The sequence below is a fragment of the Ochotona curzoniae genome, unplaced genomic scaffold (assembly GCF_017591425.1).
Source record: "Ochotona curzoniae isolate NIBS_2020 unplaced genomic scaffold, NIBS_Ocur_1.0 scaffold_3208, whole genome shotgun sequence".
Classification (NCBI taxonomy): Eukaryota; Metazoa; Chordata; class Mammalia; order Lagomorpha; family Ochotonidae; genus Ochotona; species Ochotona curzoniae.
In genome coordinates, this window is record NW_024467106.1 from 11,099,112 (window position 1) to 11,113,417 (window position 14,306).

The following is a 14,306-nucleotide window of genomic DNA, read 5'->3' on the forward strand; positions in this document are numbered from 1 at the left end:
CTCAGACCCACGCATACCCCCTGCGTATAGTCAGGACCTGCCCTCGCCTGCCTGATGCCACCCAGCTGACTTCATGACATTCATTTATATGATTTTTTTTTTTTGCTAATTGTTTGTTTCTCTCAAAAAGATTCATTTTGGTAAGTTGAAAGGCAGAATGATGGAAAGGAGTAGGGAGAGAATGGTATGTTCCATTTGTTGGCTCACTCCCCGTGTGACTGCAATGACTGGGACTGTACCGGGCTGAAGCCAGGAGTCTAGAATGCCATCTGCATCTCCCACATGGGTGGCAGGGGCCCAAACACTTGGGCCGTGTTATGCCATTTTCTCATATAGATTAGCAGGGAAGCAAAAGTAGCCAGGATTCAGCCCAACACTCTGCCATGGGATACTATGACTAAGAGACAGGCAGTGGATTAACTCACTGCACCGCAAAGCCAGCTCCAATTGTTTTACCTCCCACTAGGGCGGTGTGTCTTACTCACCTAGAGTGGTGTCTACTACATACTCAGGACCTGCTGTCACTGAGTGAGTGCTTCCCCTCCCTACCCTACCCTGTGGCAGGTCCACGGCTGGGCCCTGGGGACACTGACACTAGCTCATAGCATGATGGGACCATGACACCTGCTCAGTGTTGAGTAGCTGGAGGCTCACAGGCCTTCCCGAGAGAAGAGGCCTGAACAAGCAGGTGATGAACCCATGTACGTACAGGTGCAGTGGTGAGCTGTGCTTCTGGGGTCCCTGTAGGGCCAAAAGGGGCCCACAGTGGCTCTGCTTCCTCGGCCTCCGTGTCTCCGTGGGATGGGACTGCCTACACACGCCTGGAATATCCCAGCCGGGAGTCAGTGCCAGGCTTGCGTTTCTCCTCCGAGATACTGAGGCCGAGAACCAGGGAAGCTCCTGTTTGGCCTCCAGCATCTGCTGGAAGCAAGAGTTGATGTGACAAAGTGGCACCGAGGTGGGCGCCTGGCATGAAATGAAATTGCTTATCAGAGAAATAATGCTAAAAGTAAAATAAATTAGACTCCACACTGACGGCACAATTTTTAAAGTTAATTAAGAATAAAAAGAAGATGCATCTCGAAGGAAGGAAGAAGTCCAATTTCGATAGACAGTAATTAATCCCTGTGTCCGGGGATTCATTAAGGAACCTCAAGTACAAATTGCTCCCCGCAAGCCCTGAAATCTCGTGGGGGCCCACACGAGGCCTTGCTGGGGTGTGCAGCCCTGTGGCAGAGCGCTCATTTTCAGGGACTGGTGTCTGGGTCTCCCAAGACTGACTCCTGGGAGAACCGCTGTGAACTTTGGGTCTGGGTGGTCCCTGCAGCGTAGGGGCTGTGGGACTTCTGTCTTCAGTCCTGCCTCAGTCAGGCCATGGGCTTCCAGAATGGCAGTGTGTCTCAGGTCGGGTGCTGCGTGCCCACGGGGCATTGGATGGACTGGGTTTACCGTCAGATGGAGGAGTCACCCACTCCTTACAACATGTGTGCTGTGGTTGGGGAAGGAGGGAGAGTATCAGAGGGACATAGGCATTTGAGGACCCTGGGAGGCGCTAACAGGTGCGCTGCCCAGAGCTAGGATGTTAAGAGGCCAAGCGGGTGGCTGGGTGCAGTGTTGGCTTCAGGAGGCCCTGGTGACCTTGAGTGGCACCAGGCTTTGGAGCGTGACCTTCGTCCTGAGGGGTCTTGATGGGGCCAAGGAGTATGGCGTATATTCCAGAGAGCCCTCACTTCTGGAATCTGCTGTCCTGTTCTGGGCAGTCTGGCCTGAACTCTTGGCTCCTGGCTTCAGCCTGGCCCAGCCCTGGCTGTTGCAGGCATTTGGGGAATGAACCAGTGATGCCTTTCAAATAAAATGGAAACTGCAAAAAGCCTTCCCTTGGGAACCATCCTAAACTGAGAGAGAGTTTGCAGCTGGGGCAGCATCTGGGGCTCCCAGGGAACCTCAGAGATGCTGAAACTTGGGTTCCGGATATCACAACATTACATGTTACACAAGTTCCTTGGTTTCCCAGGGGATAAAAAAATGGACACTTAGTGTCTGTCACGTTGCAATAGCACCACATCTGAACAACAGAGAACTAAATCAATGAACAACCCACTGCTAAAATGACAGGACCAAATTACTACCTATTCATAGCAACCCTGAATGCAAATAGCTTAAACTCAGCAATCAAGTGTCATAGATTAGTAGACTGGATTAAAAAAACCCATCTATTTGTTGCCTACAGGAGACATATCTCACCAACAAAGATCAGCGGTAACTGTATTTCATGGATTTTGATCTTTGTTTTTTAGTTTCATCTCTTCAAAACACTTTCTTATTAGATTCTTCACTGACTCATTGATCATATAGTAGCATCATTTTCCTCAAGAAGGTTCTTGATTTTCATTTCTTCAGCAACACATTAGTCATTAAGTAGCATGTTTTCTCACTTGATGAACAGGTTTTTAAAAAATTTGTCTGAGTTTTGCACACACACACACACGCACACACAAACACAGATTTTCCATCCACTGGTTTGTTCTGCAAAATGGCCCTCATGGCAAGGACTGGGCCAGACCAAAGCCAGGATCCCAGAGTTTCTTCCAGGTCTCTCACATGGGTGTAGGAACCCAAGGACTTGGACTATCTTCTGTTGCTTTCCCAGGCATATTAGTAGGGAACTGAGCTGGAAGTGAATCAGACAAGTCTTGAACCAGCACCCTTATGGGGTGCCAGAGTTACAGGCAGCAACTTAATGTGCTGTATCTACAACACTGGTCCCAAGGGAGGAGTTTACTCAGAAAGTATATGAAACAGGTGAGCTGTATCAGGGCCATCTTAGCACAAGCCTTCCATGACTACCTCTAGTCAGGAATTCAGGTAGATACCCTCTGACCTGCACACTCCACCCTTTCCCCTAAATGTCCCATTACCTGGGCTCGGCGCTGTGTGTATTATATTCTATTGTGATGTCTCTTTACTTTTCTTCACCCCGGACCAGCTCCTTGGTATTCCCTAGATTTGCATGTCCTTGGTACTTTTGTACTGATTTTTCAGAATGGCCCTGAACTTGGGGTTTGTCTGAGGATTTCTCATGATTAGATGTAGCTTTTACATCACACTTTGCTGTGGTCTGTCGTCAGGTCTGCAACTTCCAGTATGTTCTGTCACTAGTGAGGCTCATTTTATTGGAAGATTTTTTTTTTTTTATTGGAAAGGCAGATTTTACAGAGAGAAGAAGAAACAGAGAGAAAGGTCTTCTATTCTCTGATTTGCTCCAGCCAGAGCTGAGCTGATCCGAAGCCAGGAGTCAGGAACTTCTTCAGATTTCCCACACAGGTGCAGGGTCCCAAGGCTTTGAGTCATCCTCTACCGCTTTCCTAGGGCACAAGCAGGGAGCTGGAAGGGAAGTGGAGCAGCTGGGACATGATCCAGTGTCTACATGGGATCCTGGTGCATGCAAGGCGCGAGGATTTAGCCACTGAGCCATCGCATCGGGCCCGAGATTTATTCTGACTAGGGTGACAGTGACTGTAAAGTCACTTTTGTCAATGTCTCAGTGTCAATCTCATCCTTCCTGCAACATCCTGTAAGTCACTTATTTATTTCTGTGTGGACTTGTGACTTCTTTCCAGGGGATTTCATCTGTCACTCTTAACACTGATGTCAATGCTTGTGTTGTCCAAGGTCGGGCAGCAGGGACCTCTGTAAGCCGGCAACTGGTCTTCTAGACCAGGGTGACTTCTTTATTCTGCCTCTGGCAGCCCTGTGACCCTTGTTGCCGCTGCTGCTCTGAGGAAACCGGGTCCTTGTTTTTCCTACACTGCTCGGCTCACACTGCCGCTTTGGCTTCCAGTTCACCCATAGGATGAGGTGCTCACCAGGGGCTCTGCCTGACTCCTCGGGACCCTTCCACCCTCTTCGGGATCCTCTTCCCCAGGTGAGGAGAGGTCCTCAATTATGGCAAATCAGTAGGCACCTCTTGGGGTTGGAGTAGAAGGTCTGGTTGGGAAAGTTAGGTAATTGTATATTAACTCTTTGGGGTTGGAGCTTGGCAAGGAGGGACTTACCCGCATTAGAGGCCCAGGAACTTCTAGAAGGACTTGGCTGAGACCATGATCTCTGTGGCTAGAAACATAAGACGAGGCAGATGGGCAGTGTAAACTGGAATGACCCTCCATGAGGGTCAGAGGCAAAGAAGGTCAGATCTTCTGGCTTTGGGGTTGGAGCAGTGTGTGTGTGTGTGTGTGTGTGTGTGTGTGTGTGTGTGTGCGCGCGCGTGTGTGTGTGCGTGTGTGTGTGTAGGTGCTGGCACACCTTGGAGCCAGCTCTTGCATGCCAGATGTATTCCTGTGAACTGAGACAGTGTGTACAGACAGTAAAAGTCTTTTGTGGAGCAGATGGAAAATACTAGGTCTGAAAACTTGGAAGTATCCAAAATATTCAAAAATGGAAGGCTTGAGTAAATAGATATTGATATTCTAGAGTATGATGCTGGCCCAGAAAACATCTTAAGGAATTTTTAATGATGTGGAGAGAGGGTCACAATGTGTGGAGTGGAAAAAGCAGAATGCAATATGTGATGTGAGGCCACGTGTGTCGGGAGGATGGAGTGGAAGAGCCTGCTGAAATGTTAACAGGATTTACATCTGAACTGTGGGATTGTGGGTGACTTTTATTTCCTTCTTTATGTTTCCATGCTTCCTGCAATAAACAATATTACTTATATAACTTACAATAAAAATATAATAAGAAACAATATTGCTTTTATAAGGAAAAATCCCATAACAGTTTACAAAAGGCACAAGCAACACATAATTTGCAAGTGATACTGTCGTGGTGGAACGCCACCCCGATCCTCCCTGTGGCCTTTTTTGCCTACACCCAGACGCTTAGATCCCCTGACTCGCATCCTTCTCCCTTCAAGAGTCTCCTTGACTTCTGCATGCAGATGGCATTCACAAATGTACATGTGCATTGAAAGGAAAGACTGACCAGAAGTGTGAGTCCCCAGTCATCTGAGTGACCATTTAACAGGTGCTGGTTTTCCCAAGTCATACACACTCACTCACCTTTACCACCTGGAAACTCTAGCCTACACTTTTGGGGTGGCTGGGCAGAGCTAATGGTAGAATTCATAGGCAGAAAACAGAACTGGTTGAATTGACCCACCCCAGAGACTGCCGTAATCATTGCAAATCATAAAACCTACCCTGGGGAATACAGTACACTCTTCTCCATCATTTTTCCATGGCAACAGCCCCGTGGGACCAGCATTAATGTCTCTGTTTGGGAGTTGAGGGAGTTGAGGTCAGAAAGGTTAAGACTTCTGTCTGAGCTGTGTAGCTGCTGAATGGCAGGGATTTGCTTTCAGTGGGGCATCCGAACGTCACATTTGGGCCACAGCCTGTGTGATCTCTGCTCCCTGGAGGGATGTTCCAGCTGCTGAAAATACTCCTAGGGACTTTCAGCCTGGAAGTCCTTAGGATCACACAGGATGTTGTTCCAACTGCTTCCCTTGCTGGAGAACTTCCCTTCCTCTTGGAAGTCTCCCTGGGTTAGCAGGTGATGAAGGGACCACCACCAAAACCAGTTTGTTCAAGCAAAAGGGGAATTTGGTGGGTGAGAGACTGGACAACTGAAGCTTCAGGTGCATCTAGGGTTTTGGTGATCCTTTCATCCCTGATGACAACAGAGCTACATACAGACTCACGCGCAGTGTCCAGAGAATAGACCTGGAGGCATATCCTCTTGGCTGAAGCCCACAAAGCCTTGAGCAAGAAGCACCAGGGAAGGCTCTGATTGGCCAGGTTGGGTCACATGATCACCACCTGTGTCCTACCTTGCAGCAAAATAAATCTATTTTGTGGCTGAACTCCTTTTGACAATCCTGGCTCAGAAAGAAATGGAGCTGTGCACTTTGCTGCCTGCCACCTCTTCTGGCTTTTGCTGAATTTTGCGAGTCTGTGTATTCTTTGTTCTACTTATTGTCTCTGTAAGTTTTAATCAGGCACTAAATCTCTATTTCTTCCTTTCTTCCTTTTTGGTTGTTAGGTATTGATCTCTGCTCTGAAAAATGCAGAAATGAGTGTCTTCTGTATCTCCTGCTGGCACCCCGCTCTTGTTGAATAATTATTTCTACAGTGTCAGGGTTCGTAACGTTTATATTCATTCTGTTACCATAATGGTCTTCCATGATTTCTCTGTAGGTTGGTTCTAAAATTTTAAACCCAATAAAAATATCATTTATACACTTTAGATTATGGAAATACCACAGAACCAAGCGGTGTGGTTAGATCTGTAGAGAAGAGAATGTAATCCGGTGTCTTAAACTCTCACTGCTCAAAGAACTGTCTTACAGACCAGCGTGAGAAGGCTTTCTCAGAGCTTGGTTTGCATTTTTCTGGACCCTAGTAATTCTTTTTTAAAAAGACTTATTTTTATTTGGAAGGCAAAGCGATACAGAAGAAAAGAGAGAGAAGGAGAGGGAGGGAAAGGAAGAGGTGGGGGGCGGTGTGGGGAGAGAGGGACAGAGAATGAGTATCTCGCATCTGCTAATTCACTTCCCAGATGCCCATAGGAGCTGGGGCTGGCACAGGCCAGAGTCAGAATCCCAGAACAATGTCTGTGTCTCCCACGTGGGTGCAGGGGCCAAGTACTGGGGTTGCTCTCCACTGCTTTCCCTGGTGTTTGAGCTGGGGTAGCTGGCACTTGGAGTGCTGCTCTGAGACTGGATGCAGGTGCTGCGGACTGCAGCTTAGCCAGGTGCTCTGCAATGCCAGCCCCCTCACTTATCCTTGGATGCTATTGTTTTCTGTGTCTATTGTTTTAATGGTTTTAAAGTGTATAATTTAGTGGCATTTAGGGCATTGATAGTATTACAATACCACCACCACTATCTAATCCCATAACCTTTTTTCATTGCCCTCAAAGGAAGCACTGTACCCCACCCCAAAGCTCCTGGCTCCCACAAATTGGCTCTTTGCCTCTGCGAATTTGCTTATTGTGGATATTTCCTGTAAGTGGAGTCACAGCGTGTGGACTTGTGGGTTTGGCTTCCTTTGGTGTGTCGCTGTTCACAGCAGAATGGCATTGTATGCTTTCAAGTCTTTGGGGGCACATACCTTGGAGTGAGATCATTAGACCTTCAGTCCGTCTACATTTACGTACTGATAAGCTGTCAGACTGGTTTCCACAGCGGCTGCACCAGCTCAGATGCCCAGGAGACACTTGTAAATGCTCTACTTTTCTCCGTGTTCCCTCTCCTTGCCAACACTTGTTACTTTCCATTTTTGACTGGACTTTTTAAATCTGTTTGTTACTGAGCATGTTTTAGAAACTGTTATTATTTTGTTGCAGAAGCACCTCTATACACAGAATCTTTTAACATTTGGGTGTAGAACTGGCAAAGTCTCTGCTTTCTGGAGAACCAGGAGACAATTTTGGCCTGCCGCTCCCCTCATTTGATGGTTTGGCCTGGTGTGGGATCCAGGCAGCAAACCAGGCTCCCTTAGCACTTAGCATCTGAGTGATATAGCTCCAAAAGATCCAGGTCCCTCTACCCGCAACCTGGGAGTGTCATTTCATATGGCAAAAGGGATGTTGCAGATGTCACTGGGGCCGTTTAGGTGATGAGAGTACCTGGGGTGATCCAGTGGGCCCCGATGCAATTGTAAGTATCCTCCTGGGAGGAACTGGCTCCTGGAAACTGCCTGTGCTAATTCAGACCCGAGAAGATGCACCATTGTCTTTCCCCTCCGATGTTCGATTAGAGCATTCAGTTAGGTCCTAGCCAAGACTCCAGGATCCCATCCACAGGCCCAGGTCAGGTAGGTGGCAGGTGCAGAGATGGATCTATCCCCTGCTCTTGAGCAGCTCTATCTGGACTTCCTCAGTCTGCTCAGACTGCTGCCCACAAATGCCATCAACCAGGTGGCCTGGCCACACACCTGGAGATGTTTATCTCCCATCATGCCGAAGGCTGGGAAACCAGAGGCCAAGGTGCTGGTTGATTCGGTTTCTGGGGAGGAGCCTCTTTGTGGCTTGTGGATGGCCGTCTTCCTGCTGTGACCTCACATGGTCTCTGCCTCTTATCCTACGGACCTCATTCCCCTCAGGAGCACCCAACCCTCATGGCCTCACATAAACTGCATTACCCTCCCAAATGTTACAACAGTCATGAGGCTCTGTGGAAACTGGAAGGGGCCATGAACAGGCAGCCCATGGCATGGACATATGAGACATGAAGGTCCAATTCCTCCGGACCAACAGGTAGCCAAAGCCGGTGATAGTGGCTGTTTAGAACCAGGCAGAGTGTCTGGGATCATGCTTAGGATGACTTTGGTACCTGAGCGAATGTCAGGAGCCAGTACAATATTCTATCAGGAAGAGCTGCATTGGATGAAGGCCAGGAGAGCTTCCAAAAGGCCAGAGAGTCAGGGAATGTTCCTGAACAGGTGGCAGGTGTAGCTGGGCCTCTCCTGCCCTCCTAACAGGGCTCGCAGAGTGGGGATGCTTAGTAAATATCTGGTGACTAAATCAGTGCTATAATATGGTCTCCTTTAAGCAATGGTTTGGGACCTTTATGATCATGTTACCGCGTGGGCAAGGCCATGCTTGTGACTCAGGAGATGGCTGGACCTCGGAGAAAGCATTTGTCACATAGATCCTCCCCTGAAGGCAGGAGGTGGTGGCTTTCATGAAACGAGAGCAGAAAAGGATAAGAAGAGCAAAGCTGAGATCAACACACACCTCTCTAAATAGAAAGGTGGGGAAGCAGGATGGGGATCTTAAAGGCCTTGGAATTGTTTACCATATTCCTGGGAACACGGAGGGTGGAATCCATCTGTGAAAAATCAAACCAATGGCGAGGACCATGTCAAAATCTCCCTGAGAAAGCAGAACAAAAGGATGAAGATGGAAAGGATGAAGCGGTGATATGGGAGGTCTTTAAAAAGTTCGCGGAGAACTCTGCAGTAAAAGGAGTCGAGGCAGGCCCTTCAAAATGTCTGGCACCCAAACAAACACGCTTTTAGATCCTGTTTCCCACGAACTTTCTGAGGCTCCCTCACAGGAGGTATCTTGGTGGTCACTGAGATCAGAATGTAACAACCAGTGCCAAAGCAGACATGAAAGAGGCTCCCTGTTCCCTGACCAAACCTGGAGCTGATCAAATCCTGACGAATGTGGTTGGGTAACAAAGAAAGAGATGAAAACATGTAACTTTCAAAAATTCAGGCAGGAAAACATTGGCGGCATGATGCAGCCAGGGCAAGTGGGGCTGGCTTCACAGTTCTCTTGGACCCAGTGCCCCAGGGTCCACCGAGCTAGCAAAGGGCTGGCTTGCAGCCCAGGGGTTTCCTGTCCTTCCATAGAATCTTTTTGACAGAGAAGTAGACTGATTCCACACTGCAAGTTGTGGTTAATAACAGTTCTTTTCCAGGCAATTGTTAAGGAATTAAATGAAGTATCCATGTAAAGCCCTGAGAGTGCCTGGTTTGGAATAGTGCTCAACAGACCAAGATGTGACTTCAGTTGGGGACATATTGAGTCAGGGGCATCTTGGACATTAGATGGAGATACCCCAGATGACCCCTGGATTCCTGGGAGAGGAGATGGCCGTCCAAGTGGAGGAGCAGATGGGACTGGCAGGTGAGTGTGTTTGCAGAGGGCAGTGGTGTTACATGGGCGCTGCTCTTGAGCGGGCTAGTCAGCATCTGCGGTTTATTTTGGATCTGATGTCCACTCGGTGATCTATCATCAGGCCATTGCTTGACCATGTTGTGGATAGGTACCATGTTGTGGATGTGTGACTGCCAGCCTTCAGGGTTAGTCTTGGGAACCTACTGCAAATTGTAGGGGCACCAAGTGGTACATCATAGAAAAGTTGGGCCTGGCATGGTCCCTGCCCTGAGGGGCTGCCTTCTGGTGCCCAGGAAGGCTCTGGACATTCACTTGGGACCCAGATGAGCAATCATTAATCATTCCAGGCTCGGAGGTTTTGCTTCTCTCATGTCAATAAGGACACGTCCTCCCCACCTCCCATCCCCTTTTTTTGCAGATCAGGGCCAGCTAATTGGGATTAGAACATTGAGTGTTTGAAGATGGTATGATTGGGGAAACGTACAAATTCAATTTTGCCTGGCCAGATTCAATTCTGGTCTAATGAGAGAGAGCTCCAGTATAATAATGGAGGGAAGATGACTTTGTCGTTGGGCATTTAAACATCTCCAGCTCGGTCACTGCCTAGGGTTCACGGCCTCCAAGCTCGCCTGGTTGGGGACCACAGAGAGCTCATTTATCTGATCTCACGGGGAGCATCTGCACCAAGCCTGAGAGTCATGCCCACGTGCATGTAGCAGCAGCCATTAGCAGTAGTGCTTGCAGAAAAGGAATTGGTTGCAGGAGCGGAAGCAGGCATTGCATGAGTTGCCAGCCCTGCGTGGAGGCACTGCTGCAGGCCCTGAGACACAGTGTGCTTTGGGTCCGGGAAGGAGGCTAAGGCTTGCTCAGCAGGGGGAATGTGAGGAACTGGCTTCACATCGGAGAGCCAGAATCAGCCTCCAAGAGGTGCCTACTCTTTGTCAGGTGTCTTGCAAACAAGAACATGGAAAATTGGTTGTGGTGCAATGTACAGAGAGACCCATTCTACAAACTGGGAGATCTGGGAATCCTGATAATCAGTGGGGAAGCTAGAATGCAGTCACCTGTCTGCCCAGTTCTGAGGCTGCTGCCCCAGGCAGGAGTGCTGGGTCCTGCATCTCCTTCATAGTTCTAAGCATCCTGGCCCCTGGCCTGAGCCTATTCATGGACCATTGAACTTGAACCCCAAATGTTCATCATCAGCCCACTCTGCACTGCCAGGGTTTGGCCCAGGCCCCTTGCTTATCCTTCCACAGCAGGTAGCCAAGGGGGAAGGAAGGAAGGGTGGTGGTGCTGATGCTAGTGCCTTTCACACCCTGCCAGGGGACCTTGGAACCATCTCAGAGGTGACAGAAGCATTTTCTCTACAAATGCGTCTCTCACTTTGCCAGACGTCAGCCCCGGCTAATGCTGGCCCTGAGATCATCGCCGTAGCAACAGAGACTCCGCGACTGGCTGTCTTTCTATATTTAATGACCCATGAATGATAACAGATAATTTGCAAATTTGACATAATTGGCGCTGGCCAATTTCCATTCAATTATTTGTTAATAAATACCAAGACCCCTGGCTGGAGTTTTATGCATCCAAATTAGACAGGAAAAGCTGGGAGACTGAAGAGTACCTGCCTCTTTATTCAATGAATATGTAGCAAGAATTTTATTTTGGCAGGGACAGGTAACCCACAAGGTTTACTTGGTGTTCATTTGCGTTGTGATGTTTTAAAAACTAATAATTATCGGCAAAGGGTCAAATATTTGCTCTATCTGTATAATTCAATTTCCCAACGGCCTTTGGGACTCAAATGAACGCCCCTGTAATATCTTCATTGAAAAAGAAGATTAATTATGCTTACATGGAACCTAATTTGGCTTATCAGACCTTTAATGTGACTGCGATCGTGAACGCATTTAAATTTAGGATTACGCGGGTAAGCTCAGTCCCTTATTTGGGAGACTTTTAATATTCGTCATTATTTTTATGCATATCATTTTTCCCCGCCTGCTCAGGAAAATTAAAATGTCGGCTCTGAAAGAAATAAACATTATGTATTGACACTGGTAATTATGTTTTGGTATTTAAGGATGCATAAAAAAACTGCACACGGGGCCTCCAATATAAATTTGCCGTTAATGCCTTCAGACACAAATGGAGGTTCTGTTCCCTTATCCACTGCACCCAGCGATGTGTCCTGGGCAGCACTGTGCTGGGTGATGGGAATGCAACACACGAGTCTGGGCAACTCTCAACGATGCTCGTAGGCTTGGGTGGTCCTGGGAATTTGGATTTAGGATCCAGACCTCTGATGAGACTCAGCTTTCCACGTGTGAATTCTGAGCACCTGTTCAGGTTCTTTCTCACAGGTTCTGTGTGGCAAGACTATATTCTGGCTGGATTTGCACATCTAGCTGTGACAGTATCATGTCTGATACAGGTGGGCTGTGAGTGGGGCTGGGTCCCCACAACGGTAGTGTGTGTCTCAGGTAGTGGGGGGTTTGAATCAGAGCTTGTTCTGGTATCGGTTGACTGTGGCTGAATGCCACATAGTACTCACACATAGTGGTTTAAAAAATAAGAATGATGCGCTGTTTTCAAGCACTGCAAAGCAGCTGTGCTGTGCTGTGGGTCTGGCCTGGACTGGCTAGTCTCGGCTGGGTTTTGCTTTGTGTAATGTGACTGAGCTGGCAGGAGCTGGGGCTGGCCTGGGTGGGAGAACCATGTGTGTTCTCATTTTCTGGTCTATTCTAATGGAGGAAAGAGAAATGGGCAAATATTTGTTCAGACTTCCCCTGCATTTGGCTGAGATAATTACACAGTCACAACCAGAGTCAGCGTGGCAGGGGTCTGCCAGGCGTCGGGGATATGGGCAGGTGGTGGGCACACTTGCAGGTGCCAGTGCCATCCACTAGCCACACAGGCCCGGTCTGGCTGCTTCCTGGCTTTGTGATCGAGGCATGTGACTTCAAATTCCAGTTTCTTCATCAGTCAAACTTGTCTGCGATGTGAGACGTAAATGAGATTAAGTGCACTTAAAGTGTTTGGTACCTGGCTCAGGAAAGTTTACCCAAGGGTGCAAGAATAAGTACCGGAAGATGAGCATTGCAGCTTCATTTGTAAGAGTGAAGAAGCAGGAATCACCTAAGCATACCAACAGAGGCCTGGCTAAATAAATTGTGGTACAGCAGAGAGTGGAGGAGAGGGAGAGGGGGAGAGAAAGAATCTCTTATTTGCTGATTAACTTCCCCAGTGGTGACAAGAGCCAGATTCAAGCAAGGCTGAAGCTTAACCTTCTACAAATCAATACTGGCCCCTTTAGCCCTTCTGTCAATAGTTAAAATATTGGCATGGAGGGGTATGTGAGATAGGCGATAGGCTGTTGAGTGGGAAAAAAAATCAGGCTTAACACAAGTTGTGTGATACCATTGTGTGCGTGTGCCTGTGTATGAGTGTGTACATGAAGTGACAACCCTGTTTATTTCTGATTATTGGGGAATTTCTGCAAGACTGGGCTCCAAACTAAGAGTGGTAAATGCAATGCTTCCATACATGGTTGGAAGCTTTGTTTTTCTAAGATTTATTTCATTAAAAGGCATGGTGACAGAGGCTAGGGAGAAGAGATCTTCTATCTTGCTCACTTCTTAAATGGCCATGGCAGCTGAGGTTGGGCCAGGTTTACACCAGGAGCCAGAAGGACCAACCAGGTCTCCCACAGGGGTTGCTTCTCCTGAGGTGCATCGACAGGGAGCTGGATCAGAAGCGGGGCAACTGGGACCTGAGGTCCCATAGCTCTAATCTGTGATGAAGGGACCCTAAGTGACAGCTTACCCTGCTATACCATCATAGCTGCCCCACTGTTTGAACATTTTATGACGAATGAATACTGCTTTGGGAATAGAAACATTAAAACATCTAGAGGAAAATTTTAGACAAAAGCAACCAAACAGTGATGCTAAGTGGGAAAAGGCAGTCACCAAAGACCACACGTGTGTGCTTTCTGAACAGGCAGGCCTACTGCAACAGGAAGTAGATGAGGGGTGGTACAAGGCTTGGGCAGCACAAGCACCCAGAGGGCAGTAGCTGGAGGGCACCAAGTTTTCTTTGAGAGATGAAAAAGCTTGGAAACTGTGCCATCTGGGAGTTCCATTCCATGGCCCATTATACCTGGGTGAATTGCAGAGTGAGTGAGTTCTAACTCAGTAGATTTATTATGAAAATAAGTCAAATGATTAAACTGTGAACAGCTCCCCAGGAGCTGGAGAGGGTTCAGGATTATCCATGTTACAGTGTGTGCCAGTGCCTCCTTCTTTAAAACTCTTTCCAAATGCAGTGTTTCTTTGTGCAAGAGAGAAGGAGAGAGAGAGGAAGAGAGAGAGAGAGAGAGACAGAGAGCTCTCATTTCACTGGTTCAGCATCTCAAATGCCTTCAGCGGCTGTGGCCAGGCCCAGCTGAAGTCAGGAACACTCAATCCAGGTGCCCCACACTGCGGGCAGGGGCCCAATCTCTTGGGTTATCACCACCGCTTCATTGGGATCCATGTTAACAAGATGCCAGAGTCAGGAGCTGGAGCTCGGCATCAAATTTGGATAACTCTGACCCTGACATGTGCGCTTTCACCTACATTCTTAACTGTTAAGCTAGATGTCTACCTTGGCACCGCATTCCTTTTTTTCTGGTGAAA